Below are 23990 nucleotides of genomic sequence, written 5' to 3'. Positions count from 1 at the left end.
GAGGGACAGTGAAGCCTAACATTTTGCACTTCATGAAGTCACAGAGTCGGATTTAGTGACTGAACAACAACAACCTCTTAAGCGACACTTTTCCAACTCTTAGCCCTGTGTTTCACCCTGGAAGGGGTATCTTCTTTTCACATTCAACAAATACTTAGGTAGCACTCATGAAGTGTAAAAATTTCTATACAACAGCCTCTTTGGGAGGAAAGGGTAACCTTTACCCCATCCTTGCTCTTATTTTATTCAGGGTGATCATGATTCATAAGTACCCAGTGATGAGTAACTCAACAGATGGCTAGAACTTGGGCTTATACAGAATCTTAACAAAAGAACAATACATTTTTAGAGAAGTGACAAGGCAAAGGGTTTTGAGTTTCTAGGGCAAATTTCTTTGCCAAATCTCCAAATGCTGCCTGGCCGGCTCACATCATTTTGCCTTCGAAGGACTTCTGCAGAAATACACCTTCATATTATTTGAGGCCCTGATACAGGTCTCACTCACCCGAGGGACTGCTGCAGAGGAATCATTTTCACATTGTCATAAAACACTGTTCAAACTTCTTCTTCCCTATGCAAAATCTAACCAGAGCTAGAAAAGGCTTAATTTCACCTAAGAAATGCCTGTGCTCTCTTCTGCTGAGAGCTACTAGTCATTTGGTTGCTTTTTTTTCCCCCTTTACTACCAACTTCTGTCTTAAGTCATTTCTAAAACTGAAACTTTCTGGAAATGGGAAAATGTACAAATTTGTGCCAATATACATGTACAAATATGTGCCAATATAAAAAGGTATTAAGTCAATTCAATTCAGAGAATACCTTAGGAAGAATCCCTCACCTGCATCAGACTTTGAAAAAGCAGATAAAAGGAGGAAAGGTATTTGTGCTGTGTTAGTCACTCAGTCGTGTCCAACTCCTTACAATCCCATGGGCTGTAGCTCGCCAGGCTATGTCATTGGAATTCTCCAGGCAAGAATACTGGAGTGGGTAGTCTTTCCCTTCTCCAGGAGATCCTCCTGACCCAGGGATCAAACCCAGGTCTCCCTCATTGCAGGCAAATTCTTTACCATCTTAGCCACCAGGGAAGCTGTTAGCACAGAGACAGCAAATAGGTGAAACATGCTTGTGTGTGCCTGCTCAGTCAGGTCTGATTCTCTGTGACCCCAAGGACTGTAGCCCACCAGGCTCCTCTGACCATGGGATTTCCCAGGCAAGAATACTGAAGTCGGTTATTTCTTCCTCCAAGGGATCTTCCCGACAAAGGGATTGAACCCACACCTCCTGCACTGGCAGGCAGATTCTTCACCATTGCGCCACCACAGAAACCCAAAATATGCTTAGCGAAATTTAAATGCATTAGGCTGCTCAGTTCTGCTATAATGCTTGTTTTGTAACAAGCAGATTTGTTCAAATGCAGTTAATATTGATATATCAGGGAACAATCTGAATACAAAGTCTGCATCGGATTTGCACAGTTTCATCAGCAAGTCCTAAGTGAATGCAGGAAACTGCACTCTGCTAAAGCAAGCTGTACAGACATTCATAAAATGTACACATTTGCACACTCTGAACACCCACCAGCGGCCAAAAGTTCACTGCGTATTTAACGAGTTACGCACCTCCACGTCCCCAGCTACGACTCACCCATCCAGATGATCCTTCCTCCACCACTTGACAGTTATTCACAAGCTTCAGTCCTTCTGACAACCACTCCTGACAGCACAGTTTAGAACTCTGGGAAGGGAAAGTGCCATATTTCTTATGTACTTCTGTATTTATCGTTTAAGGAGTGTAAAACCATGCTACCATTAGGTTCCTATCTTTTTTTTTTAAAGGTACCACTGATAGAAGTTTTGAGTGTTTTGCTCCTAGCACCCTTTGCGCCATAAGCTCTCTGGTTTTTACCACATGATTTTGTACAGTCTGGTGGTTTGGGGAATGCCTCTATCACTTTTGGCAGAGCTGACTATTCCTCGAGTCTAAAGTGTGTGGGAAGGAGGACAGTCTGTATTCAGGAACTGCTGCTCTTTAGCCAATGTTATCCCACATCCACTCTGTATTTTATTTCTATCATTCCACTCTGTAACCCAAACTACCCAGGTTAGAGGCTCTTGTCACTCAAATATCTAAACACCATATACTCTGAACTTTCTTGGACAAACTAGAATAAGAGGGGATAAATTCTCTTTCAACCTACCAAATATGCCCATTTTCCCCCCCTTAAGTCTTCTCTACCAAAAGCTGTTTCACCTTCCTTCACATGGAATTTAAAACCAAGACTCATTTAATTTTGGCATTTGTTTACTTGACTGTATGTCCTAGGAGTGTCAAGGTTTCACAACCGATTACAATTATTCAATGACACAAAACATCTGTGTTTGGCCAGATGCTTTTAGTAAGAGATATCAGTACAATATTCGAGGGCAACAATTTCAGCAAAGAAGTAAAGGGAGCGTGAAAGTAAGAACCCAAGATCAGATGTTCTGACAACACATGCAGCTCAATGAGCCGACTGCATTTACATGCATTGTGCATGTGTGACTACCAGACAGCATACAAGGTCAAACCGCTGTCAGTGACAATAAGCTTCCAACTTCTGGTCAATTATCTGGTTAATAACAAAAGACAAGGCTATGACATCATTACGGCTATAATTAATTTACACAGATCTGCTTCCTGTTAATCGAATACATCTTTAAAAGCACTTAATTATTTTTCACCTAGAAAGCCAACACTCAGCTTTGTTAGGCGAAAAGCAACCTTGCTGAATTCAACATGAGAGGCTGTCAGGCTGCTCTAAGACGTAAAGGACAAGTCTTCACAGGGCACACTGCTGCAATACAGGAGCTGCTGCCACATCCACAGCAAACAGACGCACAAGATGATGGATGGCACAACACATTTGAACAGTTTCTGAACACAAAGAAGTTGTCAGCGAATGGGGGGGTAAACGGACAGACTCTGGCTAAGGAAACATCACGGTGCTTTTTGTCAAAATGACATACAGGACTAGTAATGTTAACATATGCAGTCTAGGACAGTAGTTAAGGGCATGGTCTTTGGTAAAAGCTCCAAAATACGCCAGCCATGTGACTTTATAGGAAAGTTACTAACGGCTGGTTTCTCACCAGTACAAGGAGATAATGTAGCCACATTTGGGACTGTGAAGCTCAAATGAGATTATGTATATAAAATCATAAATTGGAAAGTGGTATGGTTTTTAATGCATATAAACACATAAAATAAGGTTTAAGCCGAATAATTGATGCTTTTGAACTGTGGTGTTGGAGAAGACTCCTGCGAGTCCCTTGGACTGCAAGGAGATCCAACCAGTCCATTCTGAAGGAGATCAGCCCTGGGATTTCTTTGGAAGGAATAATGCTAAAGCTGAAACTCCAGTACTTTGGCCACCTCATGCGAAGAGCTGACTCATTGGAAAAGACTCTGATGCTGGGAGGGATTGTGGGCAGGAGGAGAAGGGGACGACAGAGGATGAGATGGCTGGATGGCATCACTGACTCGATGGATGTTAGTCTAAGTGAACTCCAGGAGTTAGTGATGGACAGGGAGGCCTGGTGTGCTGCGATTCTTGGGGTCACAGAGTCGGACATGACTGAGGGACTGAACTGAACTGATTAAAAATTCTAAAAAGCTTGATTTTATAACTTAGTAACCAAATAGCCTTTTTCTGGGCTACCTATGATCCTACATTTTTAAACTGTATTGTGTGATACAATTATACACTTTTTTAAAAAACATGATGGGCTATGTGGAAGGCATAACAAAACAGAAAAAAAAAATTTAACTAAAATAAATTTAACAATAAAATTTCAAACCAGAGTTTTTGTCAAGATGATCTGAATCATTACATTTGAGAATTTAATGAGCCTCCATTTTAGGATTAAAAAAAAAAAAGTCAGATGGCAAAAGTTTAATTCCACCCCCCCCCCTTTTCAGAGTGTTATACTCTTGATTAGATGATCTTTATACATGAAAAATGAAATACTGGATTTTGTATATAATCTTGACTTGTGCACCATCGTGAGGTGAATTAGTGCCAACTCCAATTCTGATCCATCATCACTTATGATTTCCAGTATCAATCATAAGCCGGTTCCTTCTCTCACAGACTACAAGTTTTAGTGTAATGAGGGCTCATTAAAGTTCTTCAACTGACAGCCCTTCAGACGTGGGTCCTTCAACCAGGAGGCGCTCAAGGAGCAGCAATGCCAGCGGTCCACCGTCACTCCCTTCAAGAGGATTTAGGGAATTCCACGCTCACGCTCACGCCACACCAGATTTCTTTGTTTACCTGAAGTCTGTGAAAAGGTGAGAGCCATAACCCCATTTAAACTAACGCATGTAAGAACTGTTAGTGAATTATTTATGGAACTGAAATCCTCCTAGCATAGGAACAAGTCAAGAGGGGAATGGCACGCCAGACATCAGAAATGTTCATGTTCCTCAGGCACAGAGGACATCGGCTAATTACCAGGTGGTGGAGACAGCCTGGGTTTGTTTGTTTTGCTTTGCTGTCTGGCCAGCATCAATTTCGTTCTTTCAATAACAGGTGAGAGATGGCTTTCACTCCCATTGGATGTGGTCCTGGATGGACCACAAATCAGGGGTGCATTTCCTACATGGATTCGAGGGTGACACTGACCAAAACTGGAATAACAGCTCTCTTCCTGGAATCTAAAACCTGTGCAGAGATACTAACAGCTTCTGGATCTGATATTCAGAACATTAAAGAATTTTCCAGATCTACCCAAGTCTACTCTGGAGAAGGAAATGGCAACCCACTCCAGTATTCTTACCTGGAGAATCCCATGGACAGAGGGGCCTGGTGGGCTACAGTCCACGGGGTTGCAAAGAGTTGGACACGACTGAGCAACTTCACTTCACTTCACTTCACCCAAGTCTACTCAAGCCTCGAGCGCTTACCTGGCTGCTGTCCTGTGTTTGGCTTTTCTGTAGATTTTCTGAGCTTATTTATATATTTCCATTAAATCTCCTGTTCTTGAATAAGTTGGGCTTCCCTTATGGCTCAGCTGGTAAAGAATTTGCCTGCAATGTGGGAGACCTGGGTTTGACCCAGGGGTTGGAAACATCCCCTGGAGAAGAGAATGGCTACCCTCTTTAGTATGCTGGCCTGGAGAATTCCATGGACTGTATAATCCATGGGGTCACTAAGAGTTGAACACAACTGAGCAACTTTCACTTTCTTGAACAAGTTATCAAAGTAACTTAGTTAACTTCTGTTTTCACAGTTGAAGAACCCTACCCAGATATTAGGGCATTTGCCAAGGGTGAGCAGCAGATCCTAGTATCTTTCAAGCATCACCAACTCTCATTTTTTATTGAGTCCATACAACACTCTAGCTGACAGGAGAACCACAACTGGGAGGGTATATAAGCAGCATCCCAAAGGTTGGCCATGCACAAGCTATTCCCAAAGAAAGAAGCATGCACAGAGCTGAGGAGGTGAGCACAAAAGCAGCTTCTGCGTACACAAGGCAAAGCCCTCTCAGTGTCATACACTTGGTGCATAAATTTGGACACTAAATGAAGGAACATTATTTCAAAAGGCAGAACTGATTGTCTTAAATGTGGCTTCTACTTATGCAAAATTGATGGTTTTTCAGGAAAACTTCTAATTACTGAAGTGATGTACTCCCTTTGTTCTGCATTGACAGTAAGACTAGTCTATACACCTAATAAAATGTTATCAGTTGATAGAAACTTCTGGCTAGAACTTTATGACAATGAATTATTCAGATTCATGGGAGGAAGGGAGGGAGAAAGGAGAGGAGGAAGACAGAGAGGGAAGGAAAAAGGGGGTAAGAGACTTAAATTTCATAGCCTTCAGAAAGGAACACAGAGGTATCCTGCATGCTTTTCTGTGGAAAGGTTTAACCCTCCTTTCCACCACAATGCACTTCATTAACAGATCTAAATATCCACCTTTCTCTAATCCTGAACCCAGAGAAGAAAACCAATGAATGCGAAACTACAGCAATAAAAGCACTAAGCATGTAAGTCAATATATCTTCATCTATATTCCATCATTTAAGAAATATCTGAGCATCTACTAACAGACAAGCACTGTCCTTATAGACAACCATAGTCTTGAGAGAGAGACAGACAAACAGCAACATTACAGTGTGATAAAGAACTGTAACAGGTCTGCAAATAAAGATGCATTAAGTGTCTGGAAAATAGCAAAGGTAAGTTTTAAAATTCAGTATGGGATGTGGACTTCTCTAAGGCTCTGTAAAGAATCTGCCCACAATGCAGGAAACCTCAGTTCAATCCCTGGTTTGGAAAGATGCCCTGGAGAAGAGAGTGGCTACCCACTCCAGTATTCTTACCTGGGAAATCGCATGGACAGAGGAGCCTGGCAGGCTACAATCCCCAATCCACGGAGTCGCAAAGAGTCAGACACAACTGAGCTACTAACACTTTATGGGGTATGGGAGGAAAGAAAGAAAGTCCTGGATCAAGTATTATCCTGTGGGCAACGCGGAGGGAGATGAAATGTCCAGGACACTCAAAGCAGTGGAGCCATTCCACAAAAAGAAATGGATGAAATTTTAAGTCATCATTTGGTGGATGTAACACAGGGTGAATGTTTAGAAAGCAAAAAGGTCCCTTATTAATACAACATGAACATTCCTTGGAAAGAGAAAGACCTGAAGACTCTGGTGTGTAGGAACTTCTACTACCTGGGCAGCAGGCACAATGTTTATTCCTACATCTGTTCAAAGTCAGCATCACAACTGATTCGTTACAATATACATCACTGCAAATGTCTTGTATTTTTAACATAAAAAAAGGTAGCAAAATTTCTTTCACAGTGTTGCCCAAGAGACTTTGCTCAAGGGAAACACACACACACCCTGATATATTATTGATACAAAACTGAAGTCATTGCCGTCTATATCTAAATTTCATTCATAACTATCCTGATATTGTGACTTTGGATTTAAAAAATGCATAATCAAGAAACAGCCATTGGTGTAGTAACAACATTCCTGGGGTTAAAGCCAGATTTGGGGTCAAATCTAGACACTTAGTAGTATGTGGTTTTGGGCAAATCACATAATCAATCCTGCTGAGCTTCAGTTTCTTTATCCATGGATGATGAAAATTCCACTTACTTTCTGGCGTCATCAAGAAGAAGAAACGCAATAGCCTGTCATGTAAGAGCACACAGCACATCCCCAAAGTTTGTTTTCCATTCTCCCTTCCTCTCCATAAAGTAATGAGCCTTCTGCCCCCATGGAACTAGACTTTATTGCTTTATAATTATGATATCCATGTAACAATGTCCAAAAGAGGAGGTGGTAAATAACACCAACATGCAAACCTGAATGCACACATTGTTAGCTGGCTACCAGCTAGATCCCCAAGGGCTCTTGCACACTATCTATTGCTTCCCAGAAATTTGATACATTTTCTCTTCTGAATACAGCCAAAATTATCCACGGGCTTTGAAATATCACCATCATGATGTTGCACAGAGCAGCTGGTTGATTGAAAGTGACTCCCCCTCCCCCACACCCCAGCTGTCACCAGGAAACCCTCCTCAGTGTGTGAAAAAGGACAATGTGATAATACTACTACCGCTATTAATAACAATCTAACAAATACTTAGCATTTGAGATTATTTTTCTTATGAAAGCTCACTCTTAACTGGAAATTAACTCTTTAAGAAAAACCTTTTACCATATAAATGCAAACCAGCTGTTTTCATACAACAGAAAACCAAAGGACAGTAAACACAAGTAATATATTTCCACTGACTCCTTGTTTCTTGTTCCTTGAGTCACTTATAAAGCTAAACAACAGCCAGTTAAAATACTAAATAGTTTTAAATGTGCTAACAGATGTCACAAGCTTAGAGGGATTATTAAAAAAAAACCTCAGATGATTTCTCAAAAAATGTGCCTAGATTCCTATTTTTGTAATAATCACGTTGAAGGCTGGATTTTTCTTTTCTAATAGCCATTCATTTCTCTGCAAGAGAAGCATATGTATGGCATGTTTGACATTGCTGAAAACGCTGGAAGTTGTTTTTAGAACATGTTTGTGAATCCCACTAAGGAATTCTCAGCGCCCAGACTTCTTGAGGATTTCCTGAGGATTTCCACACCAAGATGAGGAGTTTCACACCTTCTGACTCAGCAGGGTCACTGCAGGAGGTTCAGGATAAGCCCTTCAAACTCTCTCAAAGCCTCTCAGCTCCTGAGCTTTACAAGATGCTGCTAAACAGTTTCCCCTGCTACAAAAACCTGAGGTCCCCTGCTTAGCTGACTGACTGGAACTGCAGCACAAAAGGTGATCTTTTTAAGGCACTTCTATCTCTGTAATGGCTTTTAAAAGAATTTTTACAAATACACATATAATGTACGGATTATCTGTCCCCACTCCCACATTACATACATTGCCAAGTAAACAAAACTACGACCTAGTAATGACACCTTCCGTGCTCGCATATTCATATGTAATATACACAGAAATACAAGAGATTTTTGGTATTTTAAAAAATGGAACACAAAACTTTTCGCTTTGCTATCATTAAGCATCCATATTGCAAAATAATGATTTCAGAGCTGACAGCATTTTCTTATTCTTTGGTGCACATCTTCAGTGAAGTCTCATCTCCTGTGACAAGTGCCCCTCCCTCTAGCTATCCCTGTTAACTGAAGATACTTAAACATTAACCCCTGATCCTGACCCTGTCCTTTCAGTACACACACAGAACAATGCAGGAAAGTTGCTCTGTTACAGTGATAGACCTGAAAATGGTGTTCTTCCATTGGGCTTAGAGTTTTAACTTTCTCCAAGTGTTTGCTTTCTCTCATACGTAATAATGTGAAAGCTTTGACTCCTCAGCATTTTGCTTTAAAAAAGAAAAAAGCAGTGCAGTTAGGTAATTAACAGAATCACCTCATGTATAAAAATATTACGAGGCAATGAATGAGATCAAGCTAGATTTGAGGTGATTACTACCTTTTCTCCCTTGTCCAATGTTTACCAGTTACCTGAGCCTCTCAGTGTAACAGACATGTTTTGCACTTGATTTTATTTTATTCAATGTCCTAAGGTAGTCTACACCATGCTATGCTATGCTATGCTAAGTCACTTCAGTCGTGTCCGACTCTGTGCGACCCCATAAACGGCAGCCCACCAGGCTCCCCGTCCCTGGGATTCTCCAGGCAAGAACACTGCAGTGGGTTGCCATTTCCTTCTCCAGTGCATGAAAGTGAAAAGTGAAAGTGAAGTCGCTCAGTCATGTCCGACTCCTAGCGACCCCATGGACTGCAACCCACCAGGCTCCTCCGTCCATGGTATTCTCCAGGCAAGAGTACTGGAGTGGGGTGCCATTGCCCTCTCCGTCCACACCATGACTCCTACTCTATAGGAGAGGAAATGAATACTGGGAAGATATTAACTTGTCCACTGGACATGATCAGTACGTAACAAGAGGCGGGGTTCAAAGCAGGGTCTGCCTGACCCCAACCACAGAGACCTGCCTCTCAGACACAGAGGACAAGAAAAATGGGCCTTTGTGAAAACTGAAGGCTTCATGGTGGGACAGTGTTAAGTTAGTAGCAACATTAACAAAACTACTTATAGGAGCTGAAATCTACACTGACTCCTGTTTATCTGAAAACTCACCACAATACCCAGGAACCACAGTGTGGACTTAGGAGCAGAAGACTGATCAAAGTGACGTGTAGTCTCAACCACAGTGTGGCACTCTTCTCAACATCACAGTGAGTCTAGGCTTTAGGGCAGCTGCTTCAGGTCCTGAATACTTCTCTATATACCCCCAACACTGACGCCCTGAAAAGGGAAGGAAAAAGTTGTAAGCAAACACCGCAACTGATGTTTGGTGAAAACAGTGGATGGAGGGCATATCTAACTTAATTCCTGTGATGCCTCCAGAAAACAGAGATAAGTGGATAGGATGAGGCCTTCTCTGCTAATATTGTGGAGCTGTATGACACGTGGGAAAAAGATAAGGAGAGAAACATCTTCAGTCTTGCCTTTTGTTTTCAAGTCACTGCTCTGTTAAGACTTCTCAACTCTAAGGCTGAGGCTGGTCTATGGTCAGTTATCCACTTTACTTTTTTTTTTTTTGAACAAGTTCTGGGGCAAAAGAAGGTTGGGAAAGACCAAAAGGCCGAAGAATTAAAAACTACTCTTTAACACAATTACTAATGCGGTTCTTAAATACACCATAGCATAGGTATTAACTGAATATCCTACACTGGACTACCTCAACTGTATACAACACAATGAGAATCCATAAACAAAATGCCCTCTAAGCAGCAGCAGAGGCACAATATTTGTGCACTACAACTCACATCTAAACCAAAGAAGAATCCTTCTAGCACAATCTATGTACTTATTTTAGGCAAATTACTTAACATCTCATTCTAACAAATTACTTAATAACATCTCATCTGTTTTCCATTTGTGTTAAAACATTTTTCCTGAATTTTCACAAAGAATACCCACAGCCTTATGAAGTTATCTGTAACTAGTCCAAGGTCCTACAGACTTCCCTGGTGGCTCAGACTGTAAAGCGTTTGTCTACAATGCAGGAGACCTGGGTTCGATCCCTGGGTTGGGAAGCTTCCCTGGAGAAGGAAACGGCAACCCACTCCAGTACTCTTGCCTAGAAAATCCCATGGACAGAGGAGCTTGGTGCAGGCTACTGTCCATGGGGTCGCAAAGAGTCGGGCACGACCGAGCGACTTCACTTCACTTCAGTCCAAGGTCCTACAGGTAGGAAAGGCTTCACCTGGATTCAAATTCCATTCTGTGACTCCACAATGGCTGGCTGCTCTTTATCAGTCCCGCCAGCATTTCTCAAACTTTAGCACCCAGGTGTACTGGGATCAGTTGGCAATCTCCTTAAAACAGATTTCTGATTCATGGAGTTTGGGGTAAGACTCTTCACTTTGCAGTTCCAACAAGTTACCAGGTGTTGTTGATGCCAGTAATCCTGAGACAACTTAGGAACGCAATGCACTGCATTCTTCTAAGATGACTTGTTTTCCAAACCCATGCCACACCAGCAGCAAATTAGTAGAAGCTTTAGATTCAAGTTATTAGAACCAGAAAAGTGTGTCATATAAATGTGAGACATCAGACAGATTTTTAAGAAGTAATTCCAAAGGACAACAACAAAAAAAAGACCCCCAAAAAGCCGCAAAGTCCAGCTGTCACTGCAAAAGGGCCTACCCATCTCGATGACTCAGTCATGACTACGCAATAATTTATTGTGCTGGTAACCCTGAGTCTTCAAGAGAGCTTATGCTTGGTTTAGAAAAACATACACGCATAGGATCCGTTTTTGAATAGGTTTATAAGGCCTGGACATAAAAGGGTTGTGTACACTTAGTTTACTTTCTGTCCCCTATTAAGGGAAATATCACTACTCAGGTTAGGATTGTTGGCCAAACACAGGTGCAGAGAAAGAGTTCCTCTTTACAAGAGAAACTGAAACCACAAGCCACTGCTGATGCAACACCACTTTAAACTTCCCGCTTTCGTAAGGGATCCTTTAACCACCCCCTCTCCCCGAAACCAACGATCCCATCCTCCCAGCGCCTCTGCCCGTCCTTCCCGGTGCGATCGGCCTCAGGCAGAGACGTAGGGTGAAGACGGTTAGACCTTCAGATAGAGTTGCTCCAGGAAATCCCCATTCTCGGACCGGCCGAGAGATCCCTGGATGCGGAGGCTGGGCCTCCAACCCCGCCCCAGCTCGTGTCGCAAGTAAGCGCCGACAGCCACCCGCAGCCCTAGCCCCACCACAGCCGCCCGCGCCCGCGGCCCCGACTGGACTACCAGAGCGGCGACGAACAGACGCGGAAACTCACGCTCTCTTACGGCCCGCCTGCGTCCCCACGTCTTCGCGAGCAAGTACGTCATCACGCACGGGCGCCGGCTCCCGGTCGCTCCAGGTCCCGGCGGCCTGGGGGCGGGGAGAGAGAGCAGTTGACTTTGCAACGTCGCTTCTACTGCCTTCGCCCAGTGGGCGGGCCACGGCGCATGCTCAGTTGCGCGCACGTGCGCGCTCTTCCTCGCAGGTTTCCCCGAGGGACCGCGAGCGGTGTTGGTGGCTTGGAGGACGCTCCTAGGACGCGACAGGGAAAGGGCTGCGGCCGAGCATAGTGTGGAGGGTTTGTACCTTCCACTCATCTTCCAAGCTCCAAGTGACACCTAGATAATAATATTCCTTCTGCCATAAGTAACTGTTGGCTGCCTGTCATGCGTAAAGCAAGTGAATGGCCTGCATTCGAGTACCTGGAGGTGGGATGGAGTAGGCCTGATCGGGGCTGAGAAACTGCCCTTCCGAGCCCTCCCACAGGCTCAAGACCTGCTGTGTGGAAGAGTAACACACGTGGACTGGATGGCGGAAGAGACACCTGTTCATGAGTTATCAGATGCCGAGGAGCAGCCGACCCTCAGGGCGGAACCCGTGGTTACAAAGCAAGCTAGCAAAACAGCATTGTGGGTGTACATTTCACTCCCTAGAGCTTGCGCTTGAGGCTACATTTCGAAGTTCATTTGCCATTTTAAGGCTTTAGGTGTTAAGTAATTTTTGTTAATGTATCATTTGATGTTATTTTGATTATGGATCCATTTCTGCCCTGGAGCAAGTTTTATGTTCGATTGTAGGAGTCAGGTTAAGTTAAATGCTGTATTTCATACAATATAATAACTAAGGGGACAATAACGTGTTTTCCAAGGAAGAAACCAAGAGTAGGTGGTTCTATGCTGCCCTGTATTTGTTGAAAGTTGTAGCAGCTGTGTTTAGATAGTCTACTTAAAAACTGCCTAAATCAGAAGCCTTTTGATTATCGTTTGTTATTATGTATTGCAAGAATTCTTCATGGAAATGTGTATTTTGGAGTTTGGAATTTAAATGAAGATTTAGCTCACGTGCAGGGTGTAAAACAGACTTTCAAGTGATAAAGAAGATTCTTGGCAGTTTGCAAGTATGTTCCTTGAGCCTTGCAAGTTATTCCTTTCTTCTGAAAACAATATGCTGATCAGAAAGTTTGGCTGACAAGGAGTAGCTGTGTTTCTCCAAATAGAAATTCAGCTGAAGGGTGCAGGTGAATTGCCAGTAGGAATATTTTTGTATCAGTTCAGTTCAGTTCAGTCGCTCAGTGGTGTCCGACTCTTTGTAACCCCATGGACTGAAGGATGCCAGGCTCCCCTGTCCATCACCAACTCTCCGAGCTTGCTCAAACTCATGTCCATTGAGTGGGTGATGCCATCCAAGCATCTCATCCTCTGTCGTCCCCTTCTCCTTATTTCCTTAGAAAAATAAAAGTAATTTCTGAAAAAGAAGGCATTCCCTTTTATTCCTGATCCATGATCATGAGCATCAATTTAGTTAATACTAATCCTTAGCTTCCATTCTCTACTGCCGTTTGCACCTTTCTATAATTGCATAATTTTTATTGTCCTTTTCTTAACATATCAAATACATAGGCGATTTTAAGAAAGCCACAAATCAAAGAGGCTCAATGCAATAATCTCATAAAAATGTCATTATATATGGGGATTTAGAAGTATACTTAGGCAATTATATACAATTCCAAGTATTATCAATGAACAATTTCATAGCCATTTAAGAGTACAGAAAAAGTCTAGCTTTTTAAAAAATGACCTTTTTTGTCCTATAGGATTCATTGAGCAGACAGAAATTTTTTTAAGCCCATTGACATCAACATGTATCAAACTCAGACCCTATTTAAATTGACAAACAGATCACTTGGATAATAATTGTAATGTCTTTAACATTACCATATGTGGCAGTCAGCAAGATCTTTTTTCTGAGGCAACGTTTCAAAATATCAAAGAATCAATATTTGAAAAGGTCATTTAGCACAAGTTATACAATTATAAATTACCTTGTAAGATAATGATTCCTAAAGTTCAAGTGTACTCTTGTATCTTAATTGTGAGAATAAGCAGTATTATGCACATTATGAATAATATCAGAGACCTATGTAATGGTCTGGACAATTTTCTGTTTGTTTGGTTTTTTTTTAAATATTTATTTATGTGGCTGTACTGGGACTTAGTTGCAGCCTGCAGGGTCTTCAACCTTTGTTGCAGCATGCAAAGTCTTAGTTGCAACATGTGGGACCTGGTTCCCTGACAAGGTATTGGACCCGGGCCCCCTGCAATGGGAGCATGAAGTCTTAGCCACTGGACTACCAGGGGAGTCCCAATTTTCTTTATAAGTTTTTCATGACAGCAGTAGTGCCTAGGATTAAGCCATATGACTTAAATGAGTGTTCCTAAAATGTGATTCTTGAACACAGAGGAGCTGTGGTAACAACCTTTGTACACTTCATAAGTCTAGGATTGGAACTGCAGGAGGGCAGGTAAGTGTCATTCTCAGGTTTCAAAACCTGGACTGAAGGTGACAAAGCATCAGACAACAACACTGTTAGCAAATAACACAACTGGATTATTTTGTTTACAGAGGAACTTGTTTGTTATCTGATTGCTTTTAATGGATCAAGTATTTATTATACCCAACACTGTAGGGAAAGGTGTGTGAAACTCATCAAAGAATTTATAGCTTAATTATTATGAAACTTGAAAATTAAAACAAGAACAACTTTAAGTACAAAATTGCATCATGTATTATGACAAAAAGACTAACAACAATACTTAAGAGTGATAGGCCCTGCAAATGGCAACCATAGGAGATTTGCAGTGGCAATAATAATGACAGACAAAACGACTTTAAGACAAGTATTTCTAGAAACAGACATTTCATAATAAAATGGTCAATGCATCAAGAAACTGTAACAATTAGAAATGTACATGCACCCAAAACAGTCCTAAATACATGAAGCAAATATTGGTGTGAATGTAGAAATAGACAATAACTTGATAATTTAATATCATACTCTCAATAATGGGTGGATCAACTGGACAGGAAACCACTAAGGCTGTAGAAGCCTTGAATAACACTATCAACCCAACAGGTATCTGTAGACCTCTGAACTTAGTGACAGCAGAGTTTATATTCTTTTTAAGTATATTCTCCAGGCCACAAAAACAATGGGGTACACATATATAAACATTACTAGAATTAATAAATAAGTTTAGCACAGTCTTTGAATACAAGATCAAAATTTTTTTAAATGTATCTCTAATACAAGTTAAAAGTCCAAAAATAAGATCATTTCTGTCAACTGAAAGAATACATGCGACCTAAAAGTTGAGTTAGGTTTATTACATGGGATTCATGAGGACTTCAACCCAGGAGATGGCATCTCAGGTGACCCCGAGAGAACTGTTTTGCAGGAGGCTGGGGGAGGAGTCAAGCTATATAGAAGTTTTGCAGCAAGGGGCAGGTAATCTGAATATTAAAAGATTGTTAATTAAGGAAAACCAGATATCGTGCATTAAGGGATTTAGCACTCTTTTATGTATGGGAAGATGTAAACATCTAAGCTTACTAAAATCATTTCTTTCATAAGCATCTCACCTGTTCATTGTTCAGTTGCCAAGTTGTGTCAGACTCTACACGACCCCTTGGACTGCACCATGCTAAGCTTCCCTGTCCCTCACCATATCCTGGAGTTTGCCCAAGTTCATGTCCGTTGTGTTGGTGATGCCATCCAACCATCTCATCCTCTGTCATCTCCTTCTCCTGCTTTCAATCTTTCCCAGCATCAGGGTCTTTCCCAATGAGTTGGCTATTGGCATCAGGTGGCCAAAGTATTGAAGCTTCATCTTCAGCATCAGTGTTTTCAATGAGTATTCAGGGTTTATTTAAGGTTGACTGGTTTGAGGTGTCCAAGGAACTCTCAGGAGTCTTCTCATCTATCTGGGGCCAAATCCTGGTTTTCACTTTTTTCTTCCTTAATCCCTCCTTCTCCTTAAGGGGTTGCAGATGTGGCTGATGGCTGCCTCTTGCACTTTCTAACATCCACCCAAACTCCCAGCTCCTCAGAGCTTACCTGAGAAGCAGTTCAGTTCAATTCAGTCACTCAGTTGTGTCCAACTCTTTGCAACCCCATGGACTGCAGCATGCCAAGCTTCCCTGTCCATCATCAACTCCTGGAGTTCACTCAAACTCGTGTCCATCGTGTCAGTGATGCCATCCAACCATCTCATCCTCTGCCATCCCTTTCTCCTCCTGCCTTATATTTTTCCCAGCATCAGGGTCTTTTTAGATGAGTCAGTTCTTCACATCAGGTGGCCAAAGAATTGGAGTTTCAGCTTCAGCTTCAGTCCTTCCAATGAATATTCAGGACTGATTTCCTTTAGGATTGACTGGTTGGATCTCCTTGCAGTCCAAGAGACTCTCAAGAGTCTTCTCCAACACCACAGTTCAATAGCATTAATTCTTTGGCGTTCAGCTTTCTTTATAGTCCAACTCTCCCATCCATACATGACTAGTGGAAAAACCATACCTTTGACTAGATGGAGCTTTGTTGGTAAAGTAATGTCTCTGCTTTTAATATGCTGCCTAGGTTGCAGTTGGTGCCTGTCTAATAACCAGTATTGCTTCCTGGGCTAAGAAATTTGTATTTGAAAGGCTGGAATCCCTCCTGTCTGTGACATCCTTCTTTACCTATACGGCAAGAAATATTTCATTGCACATTTCATTACAAATAGCATCACAAAGAATAAAATGCTTGGAAATAAATCTAACAAAAGAGATGAAGATTCATACACTGAAAACTACTTAAAATGGCTGAGAGAAATTGATATTCCATATTCATGGACCTGAATTGTAATATTGTTAAGATGGCAGTTCTAAATTGATAATAGAATCAACATAATCTCTCAAATTCTTAGGATTTTTGGATAGAAATTGGACAAGCTGATTTTTATAATACAGAATAAAACATCTATAATAGCCAAAACAACTTTGAAAAAGAACAAAATTAGAGGAATGATGCTACTCAAAATGTACTCTAAAGTTACTGTTGCAGGAACAATCCCACTCTGACTCCACGTTGGAACTGTTTCTTTGACTTGCTTTTGTTATTATATATATGTGTGTTAGTTGCTCAGTCGTGGCTGACTCTTTGTGACCCCGTGGACTGTAGCCTGTCAGGCTCCTCTGTCCATGGAATTTTCCAGGCAAGAATACTGGAGCAAGTTGCCATTTCCTTCTTCAGGGGATCTTCCCAACCCAGGGATAGAACCCAAGTCTCCTACATAACAGACAGATTCTTTACCATCTGAGCCACCCTGGAAGCCCAATCATACATAATGGCCTACCTTAGAGAATCCTGCCCCTCTGCCTGACTGTTAAACTAGAGTGACTGTCTAGAACCCTATTCTCCTTACTTAGGTCAATTCAGTTCAGTTCAGTCACTCAGTAGCTCAGTAGTGTCTGACTCTTTGCTACCCCATGGACTTCAGAACCCTATCCACCTTAGGTGGCAGAAAGGAAGAAATTAACACATCTCACTGCCTGAGGCTTGCCATTCTACGAGATATTTGCAAGATTAATGGCCTCTTTACCTTGTTGTCTCACCTCCTCCTATCTCTGATTTATAAAAGAACCTGGCATCCAGACCCAGATAAGATGGTTACTTTGAGACATCAGTCTGCCATCTTCTTGGTAAGCCAGTTTTCCAAATAAAGTCAAATTTCTTGCCTCAACACCTCATCTCTCGGATTCACTAGCCTGTAGAGCAGGGAGCAGATTGAGCTTGGACTTGATAACATTACAAATATCAAGACAGGTTATTATTGGTGTAGAAATAGGCATAGAGATCAATGGAATGGAATTTAAATAAACCTTTATGTGGTCAGTTGGTTTTCAACAAATTGCCAAGGCAAAGGATAGTCTTTTAAACAAATAATGCTAGGGAGATTGGATATTTATATTAAAAAAAGGCTATTAATTTGGACTCATACTTCTGTAAATAGACATGTGAAAATATTGGGGGATGATAGAAATGTTTAAAATCGGTTTTTGAAGATGGTTACTGAACTCTGTAGATTTATTAAAAGTCACAAAGACACACTATACACAGATAATGGGTGAACTTTATGGTATGTAAATCCTGTTGATACCTCAAAGTTGTTTTCGGATGCTATACTCTAGGATCTTTTAGTCTTGTATTGGAGCAGAGGGGTCTACATACATTTCAGTGAAACCAGATAGAGCCAACTGCTCTAAGTGAAGTTTAGTTAAATTAACTTAAGACTTCAAAGGAAGATCATATTGACCGAAACTGCAGAGATGAGTAAATGCTTTGTGGAGTTGATATCTAAATAGTTTATTTGAGGTCCAAGTGGGATTGGACCTACTGATGATAGATGAAAGCTTACAGTGTTCTGCCGGATTCATGGTCTCCAAAGGAGAAGATTTAACTCCGGGACCAAAGACAGTCTCAGTCATTCAGAGCTTTGTGTAGTAGAAATGTTATTAAGTAATAGTGACAGAAAGAAGCTTCTGACATAGACATCAGAAGCGGGTAGAAATATTACCCACTTTGCTGGTTTTAAGCAGGGAAATATATACTTTTCTGCTAGTTGTTGAGAATAGAAAAAAAAAAAATAATACCTCAAGACTGTGAAAATTTTGTGCAGACCCTTTCCCATAACATACATCCTGGGTTGACATCAGCACGAGATTAGCCAGAAGGAACAGGTTAACCCAGAGCTCAAGGTTGTGGAAGTTTTACCCAGACCTTCTCCTATAACATACATTCTGAGCTAAAAAAGAAGCGAGTCCTTGAATGAGAGATACTGCTACCTTTGAGGCCTATGTGTCTAAGGCAAAAGAATGTGAAAAAGAAAGAATGTTCACCTCCTCCTTAAAGGGGCCTTAGGCTTGGACTGCTTATCAATTTGCCTAAATTAACTCTTTCACTGAGATGAATGGAAGAGAATTCCAACCCCTCCCCACCCCCCACTGCAAAAAAGAAAAAAAAAATTAAAGTGAGAACAATATTACAAGGAATCAATCATTAGCATGATTTATATTTTATGTAACATTTGAGCAGGGTGTTATTTTGGTCAATAATAAGGAATGAAAAGGAAAAGTTTATGCTATTATGTCCAATATTCTTGCTGTATGAGGTGGCTCGGTGATAAACAATCTGCCTGCCAGTGCAGGAGATTTAAGAGATGTGGGTTTGAGCCCTGGGTCAGGAAGACCCCTTGGAGGAGGAAATGGCAACCCACTCCAGTATTCTTGCTTGGAAAATTCCATGGACAGAGGAGCCTGGCAGGCCACATTCCATGGGGCCACGAAGAGTTGGACACAACTGAGTGAGACTAAGCACAAGCAACCTGGGTGCTGATGTCAACCCAGGATGTACATTATGGGAAAGGGTCTGAGCATAATAATGTATGTGCTGGACCAAATGGAATGGGAAAAAAAATTAGGAGAATAATGGGAAAGTTTAGCTGTAAACTGTGGATGTAAATTATAGAGAATATTAAATACCCCTTGAAAAAAATTAATAATAAGAATGCTATCAACATGCTAATGTTTTGGAAATTCTTATAATGAATGATCTTTGAGCCTTTATAAGGAAACATGTGCTTTAGAACTTCAGTGGTTTCCATTGGTTTAAATGAAGAATATAGAATTCAGAATCTATCATGATTGAGTTCATTCTACAGCCAACGAGAGAAGTCCTGGAAGTAATAGTTATCACTAAAACTGCAAATAGGAGCAATGCACTTGCAGTAGACCTGTGATGGTTAATTATCTTGATATTATTATGGTCATTATTATAATTGCATATCAATTGTCACTAATCGACTCAGTCAGGCTAATGAAGCAAGAATGTAACTGGGAAGCTGTCAGTCAAAGGCTCTCTCTTGGGACCCAGGCTCTTGGAAGGATCTAGAGATGGTGAGGCCATACTCATCTCAGCATCTGAAATGGCAGAACCTTCATGGGTGAGCTGGAGGCTGAGTACTTTTCAAAGCACCCAGAGAAGGGAAGGGCATTAGCTTAACAGTCTCAGGATTCCCCGAACTTTAACCCAACATTTGACTCTCTACTGCTAAGACCTTCAGATACAGCTTTCATTTTCTTACAACTCAGTATTATTTTAGTAAATGTAAAAATTGTTTTGTCACTCCTCTAAGATCTTACAAGATCTCACTATTACCATCACTGTGACATCTACCTGACGAGTAAGATAACACATTTAGACCTCTCTTATGAAAGTGCCTGGGACACAATAAACACTCTATGCACATGAACTGTTTTTCTAACTACTACTGCTGCTACTGCTGCTAAGTAGCTTCAGTCGTGTCCGAATCTGTGCGACCCCACAGACGGCAGCTCAACAGGCTCCCCCGTCCCTGGGATTCTCCAGGCAAGAACACTGGAGTGGGTTGCCATTTCCTTCTCCAATGCAGGAAAGTGAAAAGTGAAAGTGAAGTCACTCAGTTGTGTCCGACTCCTAGCGACCCCATGGACTGCAGCCTACCAGGCTCCTCTGCCCATGGGATTCTCCAGGCAAGAACACTGGAGTGGGTTGCCATTTCCTTCTCCAATGCAGGAAAGTGAAAAGTGAAAGTGAAGTCACTCAGTTGTGTCCGACTCCTAGCGACCCCATGGACTGCAGCCCACCAGGCCCCTCCGTCCATGGGATTGCCACCATTTGTTGATTGTCTGCTATGGGCCAGGCACTTCACCTCCATTTTGAAAATGAGGAAACAGGGGATCAGAGAGTCTAAGTAACTTACCAAAGTTCACAAAGCTAGTGATTAGAGGGATTGATGGTTCAAGCTTTCTTTTTTAAAAAACATGTATTTACTTGGCTGTGTCAGGTCTTCACTGTGGCATGTGGGATCTTGCCCTGATGCGCATGGCTTAGTAGTTGGAGCAAGCAGGCTTAGTTGCTCTGCCAGCACGTGGTATCTCAGGTCACCGATAAGGGATCGAACCTGCACCCCATGCATTGCAAGGCAGATTCTTATCGACTGGACCACCAGAGAAGTCCCTGGCTCAGCTTTCTCATACACTATTTCTACTTTTGAATATTAAAATCTAGTACTGCTTGACATCGGATATATCATTGTCCACATAAAAGGTAATTTTGTTTTTATTCATGTACATGTTTACATAAAGTTTTCATTGTTTCTAATTATCTAAACTATAAAAGACAAAATGACAGCTATTTATTATCCCTTTCAGAATTATTTTGAATGACTGTGTTTCTTTCCATTTTCTACATTTTTCTATTTCAGGAAGTTTTTTTTTTTCTATTGAGTGTTTTGGATAAATCTTCCTTAATCGTATTTTGACTCATCATGATTATTATCTAAAAATTAAATTGAGTTTACAGATGTCCCATTGTTCTTATGTTTCCAGGATAATAGTAGATATTGTTTGAGAGTTCCTTTTTCTTTCAAATAATAAATCCTAAATAAGCAGTTTATTTTAAAAATCGTTCCTTTAACAACATTTTTCTTTTACATCTGCAACTGCCACTTCTGTTTTCATATCAACTAAAATTCTGATGCATCCATGACTACAATGAATAATTTCACTCCAAACTGCCATATCACATTTTCTGTATGCCATATGAGATCTCATAGAAGGCTTCCCAAACTACATCTCCTCAAATCTGACAGAATATATCATGATGACTCTATATGTCCTTTATGAAAAAACAGTTCAGATAATGAATTCTTAGCAAAGGAAGATCTGCAAATGTTCTTGCTAGGAAAAAATACTCAAAAAGGAATTTGCATCAAGATACGGAAAATGAGGCTGTGATGACGGTAGCAGTAGGTGATTCAGGCTGTCTTTCCCGCCAGCCCATGGTCCGTGGTCATTTTAGGACCTTCTTTAAGGACATATACACAGCTGTATCTCCACCACTGTTTGCTAATAGTTAAAATCTCTTCAAAAAGTGCCCTTCCATCCACCATTAGGCATGAGTGTGTGTGTGGTCGCAACTCGTGACTCTATGGACTGTAGCCCGTCAAGCTTCTCTGTCCATGGGATTTCCCAGGCAAGAATACTGGAGTGGGTTTCCATTTCCTCTTCCAGAGGATCTTCCTGACCCAGGGATCGAACCCGTGTCTCCTGCATTGACAGGCAGATTCTTAACCACGGAGTCTCCTGGGGATGACAAAGGATGAGATGGTTGGATGGCATCACCAACTCGATGGACATGAGTTTGAGCAATTTTATTAAAGGTCAATGAGTCCACCTGTCTCCCAGCTTGTGGCAGTCCTGACTAGAGGGAACAAGAAGCAGAGAAATTGGGATAAAAGGCACAGTAGGAAAATTTGCAGAATTATTACTAAGGTTTTGCCCAATTTCCTACAATAGGACTAGGGAAAATACAAGCCATGGGCAGAGCAGAAGAGGAGGGAATTTTTGACGTCACCTATGATCACAGATAGCTTCACTTTACATAATTTAGATTTTTCTTTTTCTAACACACCTGACTTCTAACAAAAGCATCTCTTTTCCAGGGAATTTGTTATTCAATTGATAACTATCTAAGTAAAGGCTGACATTTATCTGAGAATGTTAAATATATTTAAGTGAAGATTTTTTATAGCTCACTGTTTATTTTTCTTAAGTTATCAGAATGTCAGTCTTTAAGTGGATGGTATATCACATAAGTTTTCATGCTCCCAATTATGTTTTAAATTTATTTTGAAATAGTTGCAGACATTATAGAAAAGTTGCAAAAATAATACAGAGAATTTCTGTATATTTTCAAAATATCCTAAATGTTAACATTTGTTGCTTTTTCTTTCTCTCTCCCTATCTATGTAGGTTGTATTAATATTAATATATTAATTGATATACATTATATACATACACACCATTTTGAATCATTTTGTTGTCAAAGCCAAGTTTGTGTACCTGATGCAAAGTGAGGCCAAACAAACCAAAACTGCAAAGGCTGGAGCAGAGAAAAGTTTATTGCATGGCCATGCAAGGAGGAAAACTGGGTGGGTGGCTCATACTGAAAAACCCAAACTCGCTAGTGGTTTTCAGGGAATGTGATATTCAGCTCTAGCACTAGCTATGTGGTCTTGTGTAAGCCATTTAAACCCTCTAAAACTCAGTTTTCCCAACTGTAATATGGAATAATCACATGAAAGTATTTCCAAGTTCTCTTTCAGCTTAAGTATTTTAAGATTCTAAGATCTAAAGAAAAAATAAATAGCACATTTGGAAAAAAACAAAGATCGTAAGATATTAAAATATGACTAGACCTAAGAGTTGCTGAGCCAACAGGAAGATAAAGTTTGAGATATAAAGAATCATCATAATTTCTAACATTTAAAAATTCACTTAAATTTAATTAAAACTTTAATGGTGTAGAAAAATGTGTAGAATATACAGTTTTGCTATATTTTGGAACAAAGAAAATAAAATCGAGGTAGTCAGTAAACTAAATATGACTTGCAGTTACTTAATAAATATATCCTGTGCTATGATGTCCATGAGAGGTAATCACAGCTTTGTACAAAGAAAATTCCTAAATTATAGGGCATGAGTCAAAAAAAAATTAAGCTAAAAAATCTCTATCTACTGAGAGCCAGTAAGTCATAGGAAAAGAATAAAGAAAAAAATATAACTAAACAAAGTCAACAACTCTGGAACAAACTCAAGCAAAGAATAAGTTGATTATTTTAAATTTAACAGGAAAAAATATATTCATTCACTGCTTTAAAAAAAAAATACAGAAAACGCTACCAATCATTATTGCATTTATAACTGGCTTGAATTCAAGCAAACCAGGCTTCGGTCCCAGCCCAGCCAAGGGACTGTGTGATCTGACCAACCTCTTAAACAGAGCAATAATCCCTTCCTTTGTGGCTTCTTGTCAAGATTGATTGTGATAAGTCATATAAAATATATATCTTAGTGATTGGCACATAGTAAGGGTTCAAAAAGATGTTAACTGTCACATCAACCTTTCCATCATTCATATTCAGTCTTCTGCTTTGAGGAGGAAAAACAACAGCTT

The 23990-nt window shown here is 40.7% G+C and overlaps 1 protein-coding gene across 15 annotated transcripts in view; it reads right to left on the bottom strand.

Moving 5' to 3' along the window:
* Positions 1 to 12162, bottom strand: part of RHBDD1 (rhomboid domain containing 1) — a 208987-nt gene extending 196825 nt beyond the window's left edge. Inside the window, exons 1-3 of one of the 15 annotated variants that reach the window (XM_044937903.2) lie at positions 11898 to 12162; positions 9685 to 9852; positions 1620 to 1734 (exon numbers count right to left, since the gene is read on the bottom strand). The gene's annotated coding sequence lies outside the window, so the exon portion shown is untranslated. Of the gene's footprint in view, positions 1 to 1619; positions 1735 to 9684; positions 9853 to 11691; positions 11838 to 11865 lie in introns of those variants that run through there. The other 14 variants (XM_044937902.2, XM_044937907.2, XM_044937908.2 and 11 more) reach the window with 14 other exon arrangements.
* Between the last annotated feature and the right edge of the window lie 11828 nt (positions 12163 to 23990).

This window comes from Bubalus bubalis, chromosome 2 (assembly GCF_019923935.1).
Source record: "Bubalus bubalis isolate 160015118507 breed Murrah chromosome 2, NDDB_SH_1, whole genome shotgun sequence".
In the NCBI taxonomy this organism is placed as follows: Eukaryota; Metazoa; Chordata; class Mammalia; order Artiodactyla; family Bovidae; genus Bubalus; species Bubalus bubalis.
The sequence above is the reverse complement of the archived record's forward strand: the minus strand, read 5'-3'. Positions and strand labels throughout refer to the sequence as shown.